The 23,569-nt window shown below is 34.7% G+C and overlaps 1 protein-coding gene and 1 long non-coding RNA gene across 2 annotated transcripts in view; both read right to left on the bottom strand.

Annotated features, from left to right (window-relative positions):
* Positions 1-23,569, bottom strand: part of LOC120431539 (uncharacterized) — a 264,144-nt gene that overhangs the window by 134,884 nt on the left and 105,691 nt on the right. The gene's annotated exons all lie outside the window — the stretch shown is intronic.
* LOC120429222 (uncharacterized) lies at positions 1,334-22,707 on the bottom strand. The gene is made up of 2 exons (XR_005607236.2): positions 21,903-22,707; positions 1,334-1,897 (listed from the first exon to the last, which is right to left on the bottom strand). It is a non-coding gene; the product is annotated as an uncharacterized LOC120429222 (long non-coding RNA).

Below are 23,569 nucleotides of genomic sequence, written 5' to 3'. Positions count from 1 at the left end.
GGTAATCGGGCATGCATGTGTGTTAAATGCGTTCTGACCTGAATTCCCCATGGCCAGTTGTCGCACTTACAATCATTTTCCGGCTGTGTCAAGATAGCACGACAAGATTGAAACTTCTTTCATATTACAATCGACAAAAATGCACGGAGTTCTTTTTACGTTTTTTTTAAATATCGCAGGATTGCAATCAAGTTTTGGGGATCTGTGCAGGCCAAATGGTAAAAGCTTCACAAAATGGCGTTCTTAACCTTCATACCGTTTTGGGGTCCCTTTGCGGCCTTTTTGAGAATAAAATTAACAGTAACTTTTGCCAACTTTAAAGGTATTGGGGTTCTTTTCGGCCTCAAACTTTAAAAAAATCGCCAAAGATCTCAAATGAAAGCTTGCTTTGAAACCGACCTGGAAAACCGGATTTTGTCACGGTGTGCATCGGGAATCTGCTAATGTATTTTTCGATTGCAAATTAGATTTTACTTTTACAACTGAGTTTTGGTTTGTTTGACCAGATTTTTAAAAAGAAAAGTATTTTTTAAAGATTGTCCTTTAAAGATATATTTTTAAAACTTCATAAATTTTAATAAACGGTTTTTTCAACTAAAAGAAACCCCCGATTTCAACCCTACCAGATCATTACTTACTTAGATCACTCACTCCAAATAATTTCAATTTTCCCATTTTACCCACCTCAAGACAAATTTCTTTCAATTGAAACAAAAGAACATCCGAGCGATTGTTTAGTAAATCATATTTATTTCACAAAAGTTTGCGCCTTTTCGTTTTTTTTTTTGTAATTTTCCGCGTAACTCCACCGTTGACTTGCTTCTTTGTTCCCCTCCCTTTTCATAAAATAAATTCACCTCTATTTGTCTTTTGAAATGAAAACTTTTTTTCGCGACTCTCGAAAGTTATCTTTCTTCTGTTTGCCTTCGGTGAGTTTTGGGTAGTCAAATCAAAAATTCCACCCGCTCTCGATGTGAATTGAGAGTGAACGTTTTTCACAGAAGTTTTAACGCAAAAAAATTTTAATAATAAGGTAGAGGGATTTTTTCAGTTAAAAGATTTGTCACTTTGTTTGTCTAACAGTTGCGTCCTAGCACAAATTTGATAAATATCAGATATTTTTTTGTTTTCCTTTGTTGGCCGTTAGACTACTCGTTCATTTTGCTTCGTTAAGTTGCTGCTTACCGTTCAGTATGTACAAAAGCTTGCATTCTTAGTAACAACGTTGTTTTTTAAAATGTTTATTCACAGAAATTCTTTGTTAAACTCACATCTTCCTCTAGTACAATCTGATTTGTTTGCTTTATTTGATACAGATTCGAATTGGTTTGTCTTTTTGCTGTAAACATTTAACACGCAACAGTTTGATAGTTTTCTTTGTTTTTTTTTGGTAATAGAAAATGCTTCTTTTTTTCCTTATCTCAAGTTGACAACAATTTTAAAACCTTTTTATCCACGTGTGGCTGGGAATTGAACTCGATCTTAAGGTGTAACGCACTTAAATGCTAGTTTTCTTTTTTCATAATCAGTCAAGCTAAGAGTATATCAACTATAAGCGATTCATTTGTTTTTACTAAACTTTTTCTCCTTCATCACTGTACACAGGTAATAAATTGATTTTGTTTGATTTCGCCTAACGAGGAATTACAAGTTCAAATTTTGCTTATTTTTTTCCCTCACTTTTTCTTTACTTTGCTGAATGCTGCCTAATGCTGTTTCGATTCCTTCGAAAACAAATAACAAATCCAAGATGGACCTTCCACCTCGGGCCCAGAAGTTGAAGGTCTGCTACTAGTTTGTTTGTTTTCGATTTGATTGATTTCGGTTGGTTTGTGTTTGTCTTTCTTCAAGCTTTTCCTCGTTGATTTGCGCGTTAGTCTTTGGGCTGGGAATGTTTCTGGAAAGAGGGAATAAAAAAATCAAAATTAAACATTGTTTCAATATCAGAAAAAAAGATAATTTAGCGAAACAAAAATCCTATAAATTTTAAGCAACTTTTCTCATCAAAAACGAACTCCTCAAAATTTATTAAAACATCCATCAACAACCAATCTCCAACAAGCTCGACCCACACCGAAAAAAAAATCAACGTCCTTTTTCCCGTTTTGACATTGAAATATTAAAACTGTCATTCGTTGTTGCTGATGAAATACCCCATCAGGTCCATCGTCCCTCGGAAGCCCGTGCCGGTGGCCAGCAAAAAGCAACAACGGCAGTGTCGTCCCACATTTTAACCGTAAATTAAAATCCGTCAGCCGTCGTTCTACAGTGTTGCCAGCGTTCACTCTTGCCTCTGGACTCACTCACTCAACATCGAAAAGGCGAGAACTAATAATTTTTCGAGAACAAACGGGGATGCTTGGAACTAGTACTTTTGGGTGGGGAACTCTTTGCGACCCTTTTTCAGTTAAATATTTTGCTAAATTTCATTATATTAAAGAATTTCCACTTTTCATTATATTTTATTTTTCCAGCCAGAAAAGGAAAATCTACCAAATACAAAACATTAACTTGTTCAGCTTAACCAAGGGTCGTCAACTCGTCCAAACCTCAAGAGTGCTAAATTAGACCAGACCGTTTCGTGACGGCCAGCCAACGTAAGCGCTGATTGAAGGCACCCAGCTGGTCTGGGCCAACCAGCCAGCCAACTGCGCTAGGAGGAGCGAGAGCCTTTGAACACGCTCGAAACTATAGTAGGCGAGAAGCAAAAGCCGAGCTTTCATCTTCCGGAGCCACGCGATGAGGCTGAAAGTTTATGCGAGCTCCAAAGTGTGGTGGTTTGCAAAAAATGGCACTTAAGTGCGCTAAATTGTGGATTTTTGACAACATCACAATTAACAGTGTTAACTAACACAAATAAACCTGTAATATAAATAATATCTCTAAAAAAATTAAAATTTCTGCCCGAAAAAATTTGAATATTGAGCATGGTTAAAGTAAAAAAGAACAATTTAATGTAATTGTCACAACAAACTGATATAGTGATGTGTGAAGTGGTTGAAAACCCAACCAAAATACTTTACTTGCTTGAAATTCAAAATACAAGATTTGAAATGCTGTACTTTTTGTTTATTTGTTGCAAATTCTTACATGGGTAATTCTCTACCTACTCACACGAAATCGGGAAAAGTTGCCCCGACCCCTCTTCGATTTGCGTGAAACTTTGTCCTAAAGGATAGCTTTTGTCCCTGATCACGAATCCGAGGTCCTTTTTTTGATATCTCGTGACGGAGGGGCGGTACGACCCCTTCCATTTTTGAACATGCGAAAAAAGAGGTGTTTTTCAATAATTTGCAGCCTGAAACGGTGATGAGATAGAAATTTGGTTTCAAAGGGATTTTATATAAAATTAGACGCCCGATTTGATGGCGTAATCAGAATTCCGAAAAAAACGAATTTTTCATCGAAAAAACATTGAAAAGTTTTAAAAAATCTGCCATTTTCCGTTACTCAACTGTAAATTTTTATGGAACATGTCATTTTATGCTAAATTTAATGTACTTTTCGAATCTACATTGACCCAGAAGGGTAATTTTTTCATTTAAAACATTTTTTTTCATTTTAAAATTTCGTGTTTTTTCTTACTTTGCAGGGTTATTTTTTAGAGTGTAACAATGTTCTACAAAGTTGTAGAGCAGACAATTACACACATTTTGATATAGATACACAAGGGGTTTACTTTTAAACATCACGAGTTATCGCGATTTTACGAAAAATACATTAAAAATACGTTTTTTCGGAATTCTGAGTACGCCATCAAATTTTATATAAAAAGTCCCTTTGACACCAAATTTCTATCTCATCATCGTATCAGGCTGCAAATTATTGAAAAACACCTCTTTTTCACATGTTCAAAAATTGAAGGGGATACCGCCTCTCTGTCACGAGATATCAAAAAACGGACCTCGGATTCGTGATCAGGGACAAAAGTTATCCCTTTGGACAAAGTTTCACGCAAATCGAAGAGGGGTCGGGGCAACTTCTGTGTGAGTTGGCGGAGAATTACCCACATGCATTTGCTTTTGTCAAATTTGTTTCATTTTGCTTCATTTTGCTTCATAAATTTTCCGTACAAGTCTTATAAAAAAGTCTTGTAAATGTTCGATAGTTTGTCTCTTGAAAGGGATTATCTGATTGATTCGGTGTCTTATGTAAAGTTGTAAGATATGATTAAGACGTTTCAGAACAAAATATGTACACTAAACAAATATCCCAATTTGTTTTACTACTACTACTTTACCATCCTTTTTATCAGTTATGTTTTTATGTTATTTTTTAAAGAATATGTAATTTTTGTAAAAAACCAAAATATTTTTGTACGAAATGTATTTATGAAATGCAAAATGCATTCAACTGTAATTTTTGACTTGATATTTTTTTCATAATTTTTAAAAATTTAAAAGTATTTTATGTTAAACATACTTTTTATAAGCTGAAAACATTTTCTAAACAACTATTCCATATAAATTTTTTTTAACATGCCCTAAAATTTATCAAGAGGTTCCATTGGCCCAAATAATTGGACAGGTATTTTGTTATGTGGCCGTAAGGGATCGTTCTTTTATTACGTAACGCAGTTGGGGGGGATACATTTTTTTTTAATTTGTATGGAACTTTTGTTACGAGGAGGGGGAGGGGGTCCAAAAATCTAAAATTTTGTGTTGCGTAATAAAAGAACGCTCCCTTAAGGGTCAAGTAAGATTGGTTCGGAAGATTTGAAATTTAGAAAAATGGGCATTTTTCAAGATATCAAAACTTTTTGACATTTTGACTGGTTTTAGCTCTCTTAGACGCAAAAATAGAAAGATCCAGCCAAATATTTGAAATTTCTAAAATGTCATTTGACCGTGTCTGAATCAAAGAGCCTTTGTCTGAAAACATATTTTTGCAATTCCGTCGTGAAACTACTTCCTTTTCCTGTCATTCTTGAACGACGAAACAGCCTACTTTTCTGTACCAAAAATAACAGAATCGAATAGTAACCCTTTTCAAAACAAACGCTGAAAAGTTCTACTTTTCAGCACTGAAATGGATGCTGAAAAGTTGAACTTTTCAGCACTTGTTAGGAAAAGTTATACTTTTCAAAATTTTTTTGGTTTAGCCGATTTATTGACAAAATACATGAAAATTTAACTTAAAATTTCACTCAATGGGTGTTTTTCGGAATTGCAAAAAATGTTGTATGGAACTCGTTGCAAAACTTGATTTTTTCAGCACTCTTCGTATTTATCCAACTCGGTGAACCTCGTTGGATAAATGTACGACTCGTGCTGAAAAAATCCTCTTTTTGCAACTTGTTGCATAAACTACTATTACCGAATTCCCCCAAAAATTTCACAAAATAAAAAGTGATAACCTATACATAATTAGGTCTCCTCAATGGATTAAGTCATTTTGATACCCATTATCAGAATCGATTTGTTGAAGTGGGGTGGAGTTTGAGCACGGAGTAGATTTCATACAACAACACAATTCTGAATCGACAGGGGAGGAAGAAGCACCATGCTAAGATGTTTTGGTACTCCGGGACCCTCTGGTATGGGACATTGTATTTCCACGAATGCGCTGGACACTATTTGCCGTGGTTATAGCACCACAACTCACTCAAAATAACCCGAATTGAAATGAAAATAATCGTTTTTGTTTCTTAGCTTTTTTGGTGCAAATTATTTTTAAAAAAAATAGTAAAATTTAGTTTTTAGTATAAAATAACAAACACGTTTGTTTGGCTGACCATTCTGTGCATTGCCCCGAAGTTTGGTTGAATTTGGTTGCCGGAGTCCCGAGTTATGATTACAGTAGTCTAGCTCGTACCTGTGTCAAACGCGTTCTGACCGAAAATGCCTTTGGCCGATCGTCGCTCTTACATCAATTTTCAGGCTGTGTCAAGATAGCACGACAAGATTGAAACTTCTCTCATATAAAGAGCGACAAAAATGCACGAAGTTTTTTTTTCGGTTTTCATTGAATATTTCAGGATTGAAATCGAATTTTGGGGATCTGTAAAGGTCAAAAGGTGAGGCTTTGTGAGCTGCACAAAATGGCGTTCTGAACTCAATTTGGCCTAAAATGCACGTACGACACTTAGCATGACGGCGACGTTAAAAAAAGCTCAAAAGTTACCACTTGGATTAAAAATCATTTTATAATGTAGTTATAAAAATTTATAAAAGATTTTACAAGTTTTTCCAACCCATTTTTTAAAGTAGAGATGACCTGAGATTAATAATAGCACTGATCAAACTATTACAAACGAACTAACAGAGCTGCTGTTTAAATCCAAGGTTACATCAAATTTAAAATTTACTTGGGAATGCAAAGTCCTCGACGCAAAAAAAAAAATGCATACCGACAGTGGTGGTGATACACCACTCGTAATTTCTTAATAACAAAAACATTTTAAATAAAATCAAAAATCTTTTAACGTAGAATTATTCTTAAATAGTTTACTAACATTTTCCCAAAATATGGTGGAATTTGATGAACTCTACCTTCAATGCCAATCGTTTGAAAATAGACCCAATCTCACCCTTAGAGTTCTACAAAGTTGTAAGGCAGACAAAAACAAAAAAATTGATATATATAGACATAAGGGGTTTGCATGTATTCTTCACGATTTTTCGAGACGAAATTTTTGGCCAAAAACGTACCTCAACTTTAGACAGCTGCCAAAATGGCAGGATTTGTTGTCTTAAGATGTCCCTTACACAACCATTTTAACAGAATTTTATATCATTGAGAAGAACCTGAGAAATTGTAAAATCCGTAAAAAATCACTTTGACCCATTCTCACCCCCAGACCCAAAAAACTCCCCCACTGACGGTACTTGTATTATTGTGTAAACTCAGTAAATTCAAATAATCGGCTTAAATTAGGGATTTCAAAAAGTGATACAAAAATATGATTTGTATTTTGCAAACAATTACTTATAAATTTAAACCTTATAAGATTTTTATCCTTCCAGCAACCCCCATGAAAACAAAACTCATTTAAGAGCTATTCCGTCACCGTTTCAAAAGTCTGATCCTTTTTCCAACGACGACGACGCCGCCGCCACCGACCACGCTTGACCGGGTTTGTTCGGCTCGATTTATGAACCCAGGGCTCCGTGCATCACGAACCGTTCCACTCCAAAGCTCAAAGCCCTGGAATATAAGCTCCGGGGCGGGTGCGCACCCGGGCCAATATCTCGAGCCAATGTTGTACAACATCGGTTATTATATTTTTTGCTGTGCTGTATTTTCAGGCTTAGCATGGCAACAACAACCGAAAAAAAAGTTCAAAACAGGACTTGACGCTTTTAGTGAGGATTTGACGAGCTGGATTAATTTTTGGAACGGCAACTTCATACTTCAATGGTGTAGAGCTCGAACTGTGAAGAGTATTTCGCTCTGATGGAGAAACATAAAATGTTTTACAAGCAGAGCTGAGCTGATTTTGTTGAACAGTTTTGATTTCAGTGAATTAAAAAGAAATCATCAAATTAAATTAAAATACAAAATTTCGGTTGAAGCTCGATCCAACATGCACCACAAAAAATATGATTGGAAAACCACCAGCTGCGATGATTATTTTTTTGCAAATTAATTAACAGCTTTTTGGATTGTGATGTTTTTCCCAGCAATTAAAATTGATTGGAAAATGTCAAGTTCACATCGCTCTCCCACACACTTACACATACATGTGTGTGGTTTGATTGAATGGTATGTGGTTTATTGATCAATTTAAATCAGATTCATAAAATGATTTAAAATAATAATTTTTATTTTGAAACTTAAATTTTTATAAATTTGTGACAAAGTTGTGTGAAAAAGAAATCCAACAAAGATTGAACCACAAAAGCAAAAAAAAAAAGAAAACATTAATCAACGCTGTCAATCTGCGATACCGAGAAAGCTGTATCGGCGAAGGTCACTGAAGTGTGGCAGCGGGAAAAATTGCCACCATTTTCAATTAAGCTTTTGGCTGGTGGTTATCCGGCTGGTGTCAAGCGTGGAGCTTTGATCGATGACAGGTGATTTTTTCGGTGAACCTTTTTATTTTTGTATAAAAGCTGCCAGTATGAAGGTTAAAAGTTACGCCGAAACAATACATTTAATTTTGGCATGGATAATGGAAGCAATTTTCTCGGGTGAGAAAGTGGAACAGTGTCAAACACTGTCATAACCGTGATATTTTCATACAACTAGAGGCTATTCCATGAAAAACTCAAGTCATTATTTTTGAAATTTAAAAGCAGTTTTAACAAGTTTTAATTAATTGTTTTCTAGAGAGATGCATTTAAAATTTGGAGGATCTAAAAAAACGATAAATGTTATATAACTTGTTCTTGTCTCTTTGTGTTTCTAGAGTAAATTTTCGAAACACCATATGAGTCGCCATGACCAAATACGACCCAAAAGGAATTTGCAAATTATAAATCTAAGATGGCGCAAAAATGCTGGTGATAAAATGAACTTGGTAATGTATTAAGCAAACAACTACAGTGCTATCTCGTTTTTGGCAACACGATTTTTCAACGCATTTCGTCTCGTTAAAAATGGCTAGGTAAGGTATGTAATCTAAAACTTCACACAATAATGAACAATTTAAAAAATGACGTTGACACACGCAGATGTCACTGTACTCAAATCAAAATGTTGGTGTTAAAAGTGAGAAAATAGAAGGTTTTAAACAAGCATTTTTGTCCATGATTTCATTTTCTGAAACCTTCGGCTAATCGGCCTGGTCTACCGAAGTATTGTTACTATAAGGGGTTACATAAATGTAAATCGGCAAAAAAGTGGGGGGTTCGTTGAAGCAAACACTCAAACATTTTTTTTCAATCAGATTCATGGGCATTATAATAATCATTTTCAACTACTAACAAAATTAACTTTTGGTTGTAGCACTAAGAAAAATAACTATTAAAATTTATCAATTAAAAAAAATCAAAATCTGACTCTTGTATTTGTTCCATCCAATCTTGAGAAATCGTGGATTACCGGAGCTACCGTGATTAATTTGGCTTATTATTAAAAATTGTTGAAATTTTGTTTACAGATCCGCAAAATGCCTAGCGCTTAAAATATTTTCTATTTAATTTTATATATTTTTAAAATACTGGGTATTATTTTTTATTTAAAGTCCAGGTCATCAATCACCAGCAAACGTATGAAAACTTTGGAAAATATTATAGTATTGTAAGAAACTTACATATCTTCCCAAAAATGATTCTTGTTTCTAAAATTTGAAAAAAAAAATTAGTTGCATTCAGCGGGATTTTTTTATTCTATTTCTTGCGTAAAATTGGCAACCGGTTCATTAATGTTTAAAATTTCCTTTTTTTGATGCATTTAAAAATTCTTCCTGCTCAAAACGAGAACGAAAAGATAATCCCAAGCCAGCTTCCACTGCAGGTTTGGTAACTTAGCTGCAGTGCATCTTCTTAACGCAAAGAACGGGAAGAACTATAACTTTCCGATTGCAAAGTTTGCCCCGGTCCATGCCAGAATAAGCAAAGTGATTGAATGCCCAACCCCTCCGGCAAAAGATTGATTTTGCAGAGGCGGTCAATATTGAAAGAGTTGGAGTGGGAAAGTTTCTTGCTCTTCCCGAACAGAACTTTGATGGACGTAATGAAGTTGGATATTCTCGGAATACAGGATATAATGTTACTTATTGCGTAAGCTGACGATTATTAGCTCGGCAACATCAGCATCAACTTGTTGCTGGGGGGAATCAGTTTAGCACAATTATTATTAATTGATTACTATCAGTATTACTAACTTGCTGATAACTTTGAAACAGATTTATTCATCGCTGTAAAAAGTCACAGTTTCACAAATATCTTCTTTTGAAATAGTTCGCTAATTTTATCTTAAGGCTGTTCAAATCTAATTTTATCTATTGATTTTCGCCTTTTATTGTCACAGTCAAAGCCAGTTTGTTTACTCAAACACTCCCAAAATTAAATCCGAGAAAAGCCTGAAAGGCTCTTTAGATAGCTGATTACGGTAGATAAGCTCTATCAGAGGAAGATCTCATGATTCATGGCGCTCCACCCTCCAAAAGCTTCGTTGCGGCTTCAAATTGAATAATTTTCCCATGAAATCTATTTTTGAAAAGCTCCCAAATGGCCGCCACCCCTTAATTGAACCATCAAAGTGGGGCCCCGCAGCTGGAAAGAGGTCGTAATAAATAAGCCAGCCTGGTTGCTGTCAGGTCTTCTCCGTTGACTTTGAGTGCTGGGCCAAAGTCGGCAGCATCAGAAGCAGGGGAGAGGACCCTCGTTAATCGTGAGTATTCCACGTAGAAAACCCCCTCCCATTGGGTTTATCCTCTTTGGTTTGGTGGCACTCCAATCCTCGGTAGAACCGTAACTCAACGGAATTACCTAGACGGATTAAGAATGTGAGGTACGGGGTAAAACCTCTGCCTCAGAAATCAATTATGATTCGGCACACCTGTCAGTTTGCTGGGAAGGCTGTGTCTCACACGTGGGTTCCTCTTCCAAAAAAGAGTAAACTCAATGGCTTCTTAATCCAGGTACGTGTAAAGATGCTTCCTCGGGAAAAAAACACATAAAACATGGAGTTGGACTTGTATAAGATCTATTTTGGGAAAGCACGACTTGAAGAAGGATGTTGTTTTACGAGCATAGAAATAAACAAAGGATAGTTAATTGGAGGAAAAGTATAAAAAATGATCCATAATTTTAAAGAAAACCATGAATTTTTACCACAAAAAGTGGAGTTCTTTAACACCTAAACTCCCAAGCTCGAGTTTCCATACAAATTCCCCCTTTTTCTCGAGCTTGAGAATTTAGGTGTTAATAAAAAACTTTTCGTTGTATGTTCATTTCTGAGAATACTTTTTTCATTTTTTTTTGCTGTCGATATCAGCTCGATTTTTAATGTTAAAAAAAAACCTTAAAAACTTATCACAGGCTATGACCCTTTGAAAATGTTAGGATTGATTTTTATTCTAGTTCCAAAGATAATAAATGATTCAATTTAGAACATTAAAAAAGGAGTGAACATTTCCGATCTATTTTAAAATTGAAGGCTAGTTGAACAGCATTATATAAACTTATTTTTTCTCGATTTCAATTCTTGCGAGGATTTTTCTCTGCCACTCCCGAGCATGGGTAAATAACAAGGGAAATGTGTAATAATACCATTCTCTGGTATCAATACAAAATTTTGGTATTCCTGGAACCTTTAAAATTTGTCTTAAGGATTATGCAAGAGCAAAATTTGGTATCATACCAATTTAAAGTATTGTTTTGATATTGCAAAATTGCAGAATTTGTCAATGGTCAGACACCACATTTTGGTATTCTTTTGGTATTACAGAATTTTATCAAATTCCTCTGAAACTATGGGAAAATTATGACCAATTTTGACAAAAAAAATTAATGTTGCGCTAAAATGATGTCTCAAAGTGAATGCTTTTATTGAAAACAGGAAATTTCAAACTTGATTTTAAACATTTTTGATATACCCCCTAAAGAAATGACTTGAAATTGTGGAAAATTTTCTAGGTCAGGATGGCACATTTTGGTATTATTTTGGTATTAAAGTATTTTATCAAATTCCTCTTAAACTGTGGGAAAATGTTGACCAATGTTGACAAAATAATAAATTTTGCGCTAAAATGAATAAAATAATAATAAAACAACATGGAATCATCAGGTGAGTAGATTTGGCTGTTGCATATGGATTATTTCCTTTACTAATGGCATGAAAATACCAAATTTTGGTATTTCTTGGTAATACCATGAAATCATACCAAAATCATGTATGTGGAAGACCACAGGAATACCAAAATGTGATTTTCCAATGGCGAGGGAATACCTAAAAATAAAAAAATGGCAATACCAAGTTTTGGTATTCAAGCAATGCTCAAAAATCCAGATGACCTCAACTTGGTATTGAAATGGTTTTATTTTGTGGTATTATTTTACCTTTGAAATAACATGGTTTGGTATTGTTGTGCCCTTCCACATACAAGGCTTTGGTATGATTTCATGGTATTTTACCATCTATTACTGGACAACCAAGAGCACATTTTGGCCCCTGTTATTTGCCCAAGTAATACTATAATTTGGTATTCCCGTGTTACTTACCCCTGCTCGGGCTTATTGTCCGTTTTTAAAATTCCTTAGATATATAAGTCCTTAGAAATTTTACTTATTATGGATAGATAAATAACATATAAATGGTTAATTTTATCCAATCATTTAAACCGAAGCCTTAAAAAATATCATGCTGCTCCTGATCTCAAAAGAAGCTTATTCATATTGATCGTAGCACTGTAACAGCTGAAAAAAGTGTGAAAATGTCAGCTCTCTAGTGCAGTTATTTTGCAATCATTAGTCTTCAAAAAATGTAAGATTCGACGAATTTTGTTTTCAACGAAATCAACGAAAAAAAAAAACTTTTTGCGATACTAAAGATCGAAAATTTTCAAAAATTCAAAAGAGTTCTTAAATCAACCCAAACATGCTAAATATGATTCTGAACGCAAGGGAATGCATTTAAAATTGATTTCAGCTGATTGCACTTTAATTTCCATTGAAATTTTGAAGTTTTTTGAAATAAAAAAAAGATAAAAACTTCAAATAAAATTTGTACCAGCCTACCCGGGCAGACGGTAATAACAAAATTAATAATATTTCAATAACAAATCCTGTTAAAATAACAAAAAGTGTTATTATTTTAACCTGAAGTTCAACTTCAAGAAGAAAAAATAATAACCGTTTCTGATAAAATAACAAAATTTGGTATTGAAGTGATATTATATTGAAAATGTTCAATAACACGCCAATAAGAGGAAATGTTATACATTTCAAAAACTCTCCTAATAACAAAATTTGTTATTCGTTCGGTATACTGACTTAGAAATAAAATTACCACAAATCGCACAAATGGAAAAGTTTCTAAGTGTCCATAACACAATCTGTTATTATTTTTTCTTTTGTTAAGTATGTTTAGATCTTTGGGATAATTTTGTCTAATTTCGTCGGGGTCAATATTTTGGCCATGAAATGGGGTCCTTAAGCTAAAATTATTCTAAAAAGTTGAAATTTTGGAAGTTGATTTTTTAAATTATTTGATATACCCCCTAAGGGACTTTGCTAAAATTGGCTAGAACTATGGGATAATTTTTACCAATTTCGTCGGGGTCATTATTTTGGCCATGAAATGGGGTCCTTAAGCTAAAATTATTCTAAAAAGTTGAAATTTTGAAAGTTGATTTTTTTAATTATTTGATATATGTACCCCCTAAGGGACTTTGTTAAAATTGGCTAGAACTATGGGATAATTTTGACCAATTTCGTCGGGGTCATTATTTTGGTCATGAAATGGGGTCCTTAAGCTAAAATTATTCTAAAAAGTTGAAATTTTGAAAGTTGATTTTTTTAATTATTTGATATACCCCCTAAAGGACTTAGTTTAAAATGGTTAGAACTATGGGATAATTTTGACCAATTTCGTCAGGGTCATTATTTTGGCCATGAAATGGGGTCCTTAAGTTAAAATTATTCTAAAAAGTTGAAATTTTGAAAGTTGATTTTTTTAATTATTTGATATACCCCCTAAGGGATTTTACTAAAATTGGCTAGAACTATGAAATAATTTTGACCAATTTCATCGGGGTCATTATTTCACCATGAAATGGGGTTTCAAGCTAAAATTAATCCGATAAATTAACTTTTGAGAGTTCTTTTTTTTTATTTTGTTATATTCCCTAACGGAATTGATTTATTTATTGAGAATTTTTGAAGTGTGAATAACAAAAACTGTTATTATTTTCACAGAGCCAGGAAGTCGGAGCTGACGTTGAAGTTCGAGCTGGAGTGAGACCTCGGAGACTGCATCGGATTCAGCAAATTTTCAGCAACTTTTACTTGGAGTCGGAGTCTCTGAAGTCGGGTATTTTTGGAGAGCTGAAGTCGTCGTTGACGTCATATCCTGCGTCCAGAGTCGAAGTTGTCTTCAAGTATGGATTCAAAGTCGCTTGGAGGTACCCGACTCTGCAGCCCTGACTAGTACAGAGGAGTTATGGAAACTGCAGGTTTATTTGCAAATTACAAATAAACCAAAACAATAACTTTTTTTGTTATGGAGACATACCAGTTCAATAACATTTTTTGTTATTATGCTGCTCAACCTCTCCGCACAAAATAACAAATCTTGTTATTCCTTCATGATTCCTTCTGTGTTATTGGTTTGTTATTGCAATAACAACATAATAACAGTTTAAGTTATTCTTCGAACAAATCTTTGTTATTGATTTTTGTTATTTTAACAACTAATCCGATCATCCCAATAACATATTTCGATCTTCTCACAATATCAAAAACTGACCTTCCCAAGTTATTTCCGTCTGCTCGGGTAAAGTGAAATGAACAATTTATTTTTTATAGCTTTACACATCATCAAATTTGACCAGAAACCCATTTTAAAATAAGCTTGACTATTTTGAATTAACAACCAAAATTGTGTAAGATGTGTATGAACGAACAGATGATGTAAAATGATCTCTTTGGACACAGAGAAAGTGCTTGAATAGTTTCTCCCATTTCAACAATGTAAAAAGATTATTGATATTCGAAGTTTCAGATTTTTTATTTATAAATTTGCGTAAAAGTTTTGTAAATCAAGTCTAGCTTTTCAAAAAGTCAATTAAGTATGGCCAGATTAAAAAATAAAATAATTTAAATCGTGTGGGTCATCAAATTTTAAAAAATTTAAATTTTTGATATCGAAAATCGGTCCAGAAATATTTTCTGTTCGTTTTTCTATCAAAGGCTTCCATCGGTCGAAACTTTAATGTTTTTTGTGAAAATTTTCCTATCTCTTCGAAATTAATAATTTCAGAGACTGTTACGCTTGATCATGACATCTACACGTAAATAAGTTGTTTATAAAAAAAACACGCTTTTAGGTGGATATAACTTGAAAACACTTGTACTTTATCAAAATTATGAAGAACACTTTTTGATTGTAAATTATACTTTAAAATAAAAAAAAATCAGTCTGAGCAAAACAATTTTGATTATTTCAGCAAAGACTTAAATTTTTTTTTAGTTATCTTAAACTTATCCAAAAACTTAAATAAATCAAAAATGATGTTTTTGCGCAAATAGATTTTTTTTTTATTGGGTGGGTATTTTTTTTTAGTTTAACAGTTTTTTTTCTAACTGAGCCACATCAAAAAAAAAATATATATTCATCATTTTTCAATGAATGGCACAAAAGCATAAATTTTCTGTTTTCGTTCACAATTAAATGTTGTTTAAAATTTCATTTTATTTTTTGTAAGCTTCTTAATTAATTTCGACCACAGATTACAATTTAAAACGTATCACCAAAATGTTAAACAATAAGGGTAATTCTCCGCCAACTCACACAGCAGTTGCCCCGACCCCTCTTCGATTTGCGTAAACCTTTGTCCTAAGGGGTAACTTTTGTCCCTGATCACGAATCCGAGGTCCGTTTTTTGATATCTCGTGACGGAGGGACGGTACGACCCCTTAAATTTTTGAACATGCGAAAAAAGAGGTGTTTTTCAATAATTTCCAGCCTGAAACGGTGATGATATAGGAATTTGGTGTCAAAGGGACTTTTATGTAAAATTAGACGCCCGATTTGATGGCGTACTCAGAATTCCGATAAAAACGTATTTTTCGTCGAAAAAAACACTAAAAAAGTTTTAAAAATTCTCCCATTTTCCGTTACTTGCCTGTAAAAAATTTTGGAACATGTCATTTTATGGGAAATTTAATGTACTTTTCGAATCTTCATTGACCCAGAAGGGTCATTTTTTCATTTAGAACAAAAATTTTCATTTTAAAATTTCGTGTTTTTTCTAACTTTGCAGGGTTATTTTTTAGAGTGTATTAATGTTGTACAAAGTTGTAGAGCAGACAATTACAAAAATTTTGATATCTAGACATAAGGGGTTTGCTTATAAACATCACGAGTTATCGCGATTTTACGAAAAAAAAGTTTTGAAAAAGTTGGTCGTCATCGACCATGGCCGTTCATGGTCACCCACGACAGACACGGACGACGAAACAAAGAGAAACGCAAATAGTAACTTTTTCAAAACTTTTTTTTCGTAAAATCGCGATAACTCGTGATGTTTATAAGCTTACCCTTATGTCCATATATCAAAATTTTTGTAATTGTCTGCTCTACAACTTTGTAGAACATTGTTACACTCTAAAAAATACCCCTGCAAAGTTAGAAAAAACACGAAATTTTAAAATGAAAAAAATTGTTCTAAATGAAAAAATGACCCTTCTGGGTCAATGTAGATTCGAAAAGTACATTAAATTTCCCATAAAATGACATGTTCCAAAAAATTTTACAGTCGAGTAACGGAAAATGGGAGAATTTTTAAAACTTTTTTAGTGTTTTTTTCGACGAAAAATACGTTTTTTCGGAATTCTGAGTACGCCATCAAATCGGGCGTCTAATTTTACATAAAAGTCCCTTTGACACCAAATTTCTATCTCATCACCGTTTCAGGCTGCAAATTATTGAAAAACACCTCTTTTTTCGCATGTTCAAAAATGGAAGGGGTCGTACCGCCCCTCCGTCACGAGATATCAAAAAACGGACCTCGGATTCGTGATCAGGGACAAAAGTTACCCCTTAGGACAAAGATTCACGCAAATCGAAGAGGGGTCGGGGCAACTTTTCCCGATTTCGTGTGAGTTGGTAGAGAATTACCCATAAACATTATTATTTTATTTTTATTATTTTATTTTATCAAGAGAAACCAATTTAGAAAAATATTAAGAATATTTTGTAAAGAACATTGAAGACTACTTTCCTGGCTTGAAAAATAAACTGAAATTAAGACAAAATTGAATTTTTTCATCGCATTGTTTTTGTACTACATTTCCTAATTCAAAATTGATTTGAACTTTGCTCTCAAAGCTCTTCAGGGGAAAGAATTCTCTTCCCATATACTTGAGAAAACTTATTGAGCTGCTTTTCCTCGCAAGTACACACAATCTTTCACGCTCGAAATGATGGCTCCCTGGCGTTACTTATTCATGGTGCCTTAATGGGGTTAAGGTGCTGTCGAGCGCGGTAACTGGCAGCTGGTCCAAGGCTAAAACGTGCCTTAAATCCTTCTGCGGAAAAGCTTCTTTGGTGAATTCTCTTCCGAAGCCGCTTAAAATGTTTTTTTTTGTTGTTGCTTCTCAAGAATGGGTTATATGGAGCGGTTTTAGAACAGAAAAAGCTTGTTTGATACAGTCAATTTTAGGAGCTTTTATCATTTTGACAGTGGTCTGTCCAAGCTCTTGTTATTTTTCTATTTTTATCTTGTTTTGAGGAACCAACTTTTAAGTCCCCAAAAAAACCATGTCATGTTTTTTTGGTTTGATTCTTGTAAGTCTTATCTCTTTGGAATTGTTTTTTACGAGCCTGACACGTGACGGCAATGAAAATGTACCAGCACAGCGTTTGGTAAAATGGGCACATTAATATTTAATGATTTGGTCTTGTTTGCGTCCGGCTCGAATTTGGTTCTTATTTTGCTCTTGACATTTTGAAGTAAAAGTAAGAATTTTGAAGAATTAGACTTGTTTTTTTTTTAACACAAATGTCATTGAAAGCATGATTGTGTAAATTTACTTTATGAAAAAATCAAAATTTGTGTGCAATAATGACACGTCTATTTGCGTTACAGTCAAATTATTCTATTGATCCAACAATAAACAAGAGAGACAAAAAGACAAAAAGTGTTCAACATCCAACACACTCAGAGAAAAAAAAAACCCCGAGAACAAAACAAATCCCCCGAAATCACCTTTTGTACCTTCAGGACCATTCAGACTTCTGATTTCCCAAATCAAACACAGACAAGGTCCTTGTGAATAGATGGGGGACTACTTCTGTGACTGCTGCTCTGCTCAGTATCAACAAACGGTGAAATGTACCTAATCAATGCTGCTCGCTCAGGATTTGAATGCTCCTAGCAGCTAGCAGGTATCGTTCGTCTTGACTGGAGCTGGTTTTTCCCCCGTCAGATGGAATTGCTTTTCTTGTTTCCTCTTCTGGTTTGACGTGCCATTGGCGTCATCGTACACGGTAGTGATTCATCATACTCGATTTTCTTCCCAGAATGATGGAATGTTTTGTGCACTGACGAAAAAGTACTTGGCTTAACCTCTCTAATATTAAAAACGTAACTTGAATGTTTTCATTCACAACTTCTAATTTAAGACTAAGTTTTATAAAAAATATATTTTTTTATTTATGTCCAATCCATGGTAATTTACTCGGAAATGCTGCCTAAAAACTGTTTAAAATAATGTTTATTTTAAATAATAATTATGAATTAGCGTTTGGATCAGATCAGATTGAAAAATTAAGTGGATTTTTTTTCCGAAAAATGGTGAAGTTTTGGAATTTTGGTGTCTTGAAAAGGGACAACTTTGGTTGAAAATAAGAGTGGTTCACCATGGTGATTTTGAATATCACCCTTTCAAGAACATTTTAGAGATTTCTTTTTGTCTTTAGAAAGGCCAGTCAATTTTCTTTAATCTCGAGATATCTTAAATTGAAAAAGTCTCATTTTCAAGGGAAAAGTGTATTTGACCACCCTAACAAAATTCTAAAACTGTCCAACTGTATGTTTTACTATGTAATTTTGCCCGCTGGTTCTGAAGCTGCCTTCAGAATTGAGCTAACATATAGGTTTTTGGTCATATTTTGAAGTTTTATGCAAAATGTTGTTTATTTTGTTTGTAATAAGAGTTTGCAAAAGCTTTGCTGTAGTCATGCTTTATAAAACTTTGTGCTTGCAATTATTTAATAAGCAATTCTTAAAACAAAACATGATGTATTTAAAAGATAAAACATAAAAACAATACTAATTTTTTATATTTTAATTTCGACTTAGTTGTATTGGTTACAACTTTCCTTTCCTAATAGAATTTTGGGTTTCCTTTCAGCATTTTTTTACATCAAAGTTCAAAATGCTTAAACGAAATTAAAGAAAGGAAGATAGCTGAAGATTAAATCACAGCTCGAGGGTGGCAATTCTCGAGATTTTCAATTCCCGGGAATCGAGAGTTGAATTTTGTTATTTCCCGGGAATTCCCGGGACCTGGAAATTTTAATATTTACCAAAATTATTGATTTGTTGACCAAATTTTGAAAGAATTAACCCTCTGCTGCCCAAATTTTTTTCCCGTGTTTGTTGAGCTACTTTTGTTCTATGAAAAACTTTACTTCTCTTGATGAATTTTTTGATTGTTTTATTTTTAGTATTTTAATTTGCATTTATCTTGTTTAGTGTACCTTTGTTTTTGGTAGTATTTGGTCTATTTTACCACCTCCTATCATTACATTTTGCCTATCTAATTATGTCATATTTTTACAGTCACTTTTTGAATTTATTGCCTGTTTTTCACATTTTCTGCTGTAGAATGGCACCATTATCATTTAAATTGTAAAACAATGCGGCATAGTCTAGGACACTACAAAAAATACTGCATACTTCTTTTCAATAAGAATATAGGAAATGTTAGTGAAAAAAACAGCAAAACTTGACCCCAGAAAAAACTACATTTTTTAAAACATTGGCAAAGTCACATAAAACAAGTCAAACTTCCAGTTTTTCTTTCCAATTCTTTTTAAAAATCAATAATTATTATAATTGGTTGAAAAATTGAGGGTTCAAACAAATTTATGACATTTCAATAAATTTAATATCATTTAGTCACAGCTATTTAACAAAATATTAGTTTAATATAGAAATATCAATTGCTTTGTGGAATACTTTCTACTTACTTTTCAAATCTGTTAGTACAAGTTTAATGCAAAGGTTTGTTCTGTTTTTTTTTCGATTCTAAATTCTGAATGATTTTTTCGGAGTTTATTGAATCTGTGTAGTTGGTCGTAGTAGACTTCAATTTTTTTTTTATTCAAAATTTAAATGGTATTTTAAATATGTGAAAGGTTGGGATTTTTGTTAAATGATAAATACGCATTGAATTGTATATAGGCTTGCAAAAATTTTTTAAATCAAAATAAAAAAAACCCGGCTTGAAATATCGCAAATGCTGTTACATTATTTCATTTATGCTTCTGTCTTTATTTGATTTAAAAAAAAAAACATATAAGCATAACACAATTGATTTTTAAAGTTTTGGAAATGATAATTTTAATTTGAGTCTCTCTTTTCATTAAAAATTTGAAGGGAACCAGCGATGGAATAATCATCATGAAAAGAAAATTATTGGACGTTCATCAAGAGAAAAAATCCGAAGGGAGCATGGCTCTTCTCTCTCGCGCACGAAAGATTGGTAAAAGGAATCTAAAAAAAATCATCTTCTTGATTATTCGGCGAAACATTTTTTTCACTACAACACTTGCAAGTATAACGTCACACGTCGAAATATGACCTGTCACATTTTGTAGATGGGCAATGTGTGTAAACAAAGTGAAATAAATATTTTTGAGTGGTGCTGACTAGGAAATTCACAAAAAATCATCAACAGATTGATTTTCTAGAAGAAGTTCGGGAGTGACTTTTTTTTTTGCGTGATTTGCCTCCTCTCTCTTTCGCGTTTGAAGAAAGTTCGCAAGCGAAATTGATTTTGTTGCGATTATTCCATCCCTGAAGGGAACAGAAATTTGAAATAAAGTTTTTGCAATTCCGTCGTGAAACTACTTACTTTTCCTGTCATTCTTGAACGACGAAACAGCCTACTTTTCTGTACCAAAAATAACAGAATCGAATAGCAACACTTTTCAAAATAAATGCTGAAAAGCTCTACTTTTCAACACTGAAATGGGTGCTGAAAAGTTGCACTTGTTTCGAAAAGTAACACTTTTCAACATTTTTTTTATTTAAACTCAATGGGTGTTTTTCGGAATTGCAAAAAATGTTGTATGGAACTCGTTGCAAAACTTGATTTTTTGAGCACTCTTCGTATTTATCCAACTCGGTGAACCTCGTTCGATAAATGTACGACTCGTGCTGAAAAAAAATCTCTTTTTACAACTTGTTGCATACTACTATTTTAAATGCTTTATCAATGTTTTTTGCATAAAAATCCTTCATGTTTTAATTTTTTGTTACGTACGGTTTTATTTGTTTTTGGAATAGTTTGAGATTTTCAAATAAACTTAAGCAATAAAAATTAGCAAAAAATCTAAAAATCTTCAGTTGTACCCTAGGGTGCCCAGACAAAATGACCCTCTTGCTCCAAAAGCGGCTAACGGTTTTTAGGTTATTTTAAGCATCCGTGCCAATTTTGAGCAAATTTAGTTAAGATTAACCCGTTGATACCCGAGCCCGAACTTGGTCTCATCTAATCTAATCAAACCCTACCGCAGCCAATCTTTCGAAGGGATCCTGTATAGTGCCTTAGGTTAGATTACGCTTAGCCTCTTCTTGTCATTTATTAACATTTGTAGTGCACCATTGGATTAGAATGCATTGAAACATCACAAAACATTAAACCGGCCAGGCCTACTGCGTAAAGTTTACCGCAGAGATGATTCGTTGAATTGGATCGAGATTGAGCACGGTCTGTTCAAACAACAATACAGTTCTGAATCTACAGGGAGGACGAAGCGTGGGGACACACTACTATACGCTCCGAGATTTGGTTTTAGGTTATTATTCGTTGGGAGCACCATGCTAAGAGGTTTTGGTGCTCCTCAAGGATCAATTGGTAAATGCTGACCGATTTTGCTCATATTCGGCGCAGAGTCCTAAAACAGCTCAAGGAACACTAATCAGCTTGTAAAGCAAGGTTTTGAAAAAAGTACCATATTCTGGACACCCTAATGAACCCACATCAACAAGGTTTCCCTTGCCAAACACACGTATCACCAGCTCCCCCTCCCGTGTAACTGAACCTCCCGCGGATAATTACCTTGTTAAGCTCCGCTGGAATCCGGTCCGACCTTTGGCCGTGACGACGATGACCACATAACCACGGGTGCCTCGCCATCGCCAGAGTTGACATCGCCTGGGCGGCTCCCCTCTTCCGGTCATGGAAAAGCCACTTTTTTCACCGTGTTTTTGACTTTTTCTTTCTCTCCGTGCCGCTCTGTTGTGGCCTCTGCGCAACTTGGCTGTGGTCGCTCGTCTAGTTAATTTGTGCAACACGTACCACCCGTCACAGAGCTGAGCCCTTCCGGAAGTGGCCAACCGACCCCGCGCGCCGACCCGTCCCTTGCAGGTTGAAAATCCTGACCAGTGTTAATTTCCTTTTTCCAAGTTATGCAACTGCAACGTGGAGTTGGGACGTGACCTTTTGATGGACTATCGAGATCGGTTCGTTTTTTTTTGCCTCTTCAATTTTTCGTAGTTTCTGCCATGTCAAGACCGCCACTTCAGGTCTGACCTAACCATTCCCCACGGGGAGGGTGAGCACCTCGGAACTCGGCCTCCCGACTCTCTAGGATGATTCTGATGGGTTGCGGCGAGGTTCGGTTCGAAAATTAGTTTTTCTTTCATCAGATCTCGTCTCGTCGTTGGGATTTTTTGTTGTCTGTACTTTAAATCAGAGTACTTTTTTCTCTCTTTCTTTCCGTTGAAGCAGTTTTGTTTTCCGGGTTGGAACCTGGCGAGGAGAAGAAAGCAAACATGACAGATTGAAAATTAGCTTTTCACTTCATCAGGGAGGTTTCGATAGAAGAAAGCAGTGCAGCGTTTTTGTGTTCGAAGGATGTCAACCGTCGGGACTAATTAGGATTGGGTTGAATGAATGACAGGAAATTGATTGGCGAATGGATTGGGGCTGGTGGAGCATCAAGCTTTTGAAAGGAAAGACAAAAGGCTGATATTTTTGGCAAGTCTCTATTTCAGGTGTGCCTGGAACCAAGACGTGGGTTCATTCATAGATTATTAATTACCTAGATGTCTCACTTCAGGATTTTTCCATACATCCAGTTGGCGACACCCCTTCAGCGCTCCGAGCGCCACCACAGTCAAGTTACAGGTACTATTTTGGGCAAACAAAATCATAGCACTCTATGACTTTCCAACCAAAATTTTGTAGTCAACGACAAATGTCACTCATTTCGATTTGCATGTTTGTTCAAGTGTTTGTTTGTGAAAAAAACCCTGGTAGCGGCTGCGAGTTTCAGCGGTCGCAAAATATTTTCGAGATGCCCAAATATGGTCCAGCAATCATCACGATGGTGGCAATGGCTGGTGCGACTACCGGGCCGATGTTCTGGAGTTGTTCAACAAGCCAACTGATTAGACGGATACGGTCGAGTTTCATGATTTGACGATCCTTTGTCGGATGATGAACCGGACAGAAGTAACCAATGTCGGTTGGACGACTGCGCTGGCCCACGGAGACAGCACCTAGGTGCTTTTTATGATTCGAGCAGTTTTGTAAATCTTTTTCTTTCTCTCCAGCTTGATCTCTGCACCGCTACACCGCAATCTTCAGAAGCTGCCGGTTGAGCCGATCGTAATGATTCACAGCGATGAAGAGTTGTTACGCTAAATGTAGGACCGGAAGTTGATGCAGAAATGACGATAGGGTTAATCAACCGATTTCCAGATGGATAAGGCCGACATCCA

Source organism: Culex pipiens, chromosome 2 (genome assembly GCF_016801865.2).
Source record: "Culex pipiens pallens isolate TS chromosome 2, TS_CPP_V2, whole genome shotgun sequence".
In the NCBI taxonomy this organism is placed as follows: Eukaryota; Metazoa; Arthropoda; class Insecta; order Diptera; family Culicidae; genus Culex; species Culex pipiens.
This window is presented reverse-complemented; position numbering and strand designations above follow the sequence as displayed.